Raw genomic sequence first — 1472 nt, 5'->3', positions numbered from 1 at the left:
CAATAATAGTGGGAGACTTTAATACCCCACTCACACCTATGGATAGATCAACTAAACAGAAAATTAACAAGGAAACACAAACTTTAAATGATACAATAGACCAGTTAGACCTAATTGATATCTATAGGACATTTCATCCCCAAACAATGAATTTCACCTTTTTCTCAAGTGCACATGGAACCTTCTCCAGGATAGATCACATCCTGGGCCATAAAGCTAGCCTTGGTAAATTCAAAAAAATAGAAATCATTCCAAGCATCTTTTCTGACCACAATGCAGTAAGATTAGATCTCAATTACAGGAGAAAAACTATTAAAAATTCCAACATATGGAGGCTGAACAACACGCTGCTGAATAACCAACAAATCACAGAAGAAATCAAAAAAGAAATCAAAATTTGCATAGAAACGAATGAAAATGAAAACACAACAACCCAAAACCTGTGGGACACAGTAAAAGCAGTCCTAAGGGGAAAGTTCTTAGCAATACAGGCACACCTCAAGAAACAAGAAAAAAGTCAAATAAATAACCTAACTCTACACCTAAAGCAACTAGAAAAGGAAGAAATGAAGAACCCCAGGGTTAGTAGAAGGAAAGAAATCTTAAAAATTAAAGCAGAAATAAATGCAAAAGAAACAAAAGAGACCATAGCAAAAATCAACAAAGCCAAAAGCTGGTTCTTTGAAAGGATAAATAAAACTGACAAACCATTAGCCAGACTCATCAAGAAACAAAGGGAGAAAAATCAAATCAATAAAATTAGAAACGAAAATGGAGAGATCACAACAGACAACACAGAAATACAAAGGATCATAAGAGACTATTATCAACAATTATATGCCAATAAAATGGACAACGAGGAAGAAATGGACAAATTCTTACAAAAGTACAACTTTCCAAAACTCGACCAGGAAGAAATAGAAAACCTTAACAGACCCATCACAAGCACAGAAATTGAAACTGTAATCAAAAATCTTCCAGCAAACAAAAGCCCAGGTCCAGACGGCTTCACAGCTGAATTCTACCAAAAATTTAGAGAAGAGCTAACACCTATCCTGCTCAAACTCTTCCAGAAAATTGCAGAGGCAGGTAAACTTCCAAACTCATTCTATGAGGCCACCATCACCCTAATACCAAAACCTGACAAAGATGCCACAAAAAAAGAAAACTACAGGCCAATATCACTGATGAACATAGATGCAAAAATCCTTAACAAAATTCTAGCAATCAGAATCCAACAACACATTAAAAAGATCATACACCATGACCAAGTGGGCTTTATCCCAGGGATGCAAGGATTCTTCAATATCCACAAATCAATCAATGTAATACACCACATTAACAAATTGAAAAACAAAAACCATATGATTATCTCAATAGATGCAGAGAAAGCCTTTGACAAAATTCAACACCCATTTATGATAAAAACTCTCCAGAAAGCAGGAATAGAAGGAACATACCTCAACATAATA

Source organism: Bison bison, unplaced genomic scaffold, assembly GCF_000754665.1.
Source record: "Bison bison bison isolate TAMUID 2011002044 unplaced genomic scaffold, Bison_UMD1.0 scf7180017861057, whole genome shotgun sequence".
Classification (NCBI taxonomy): Eukaryota; Metazoa; Chordata; class Mammalia; order Artiodactyla; family Bovidae; genus Bison; species Bison bison.
Note: the sequence above shows the minus strand (reverse complement) of the source record.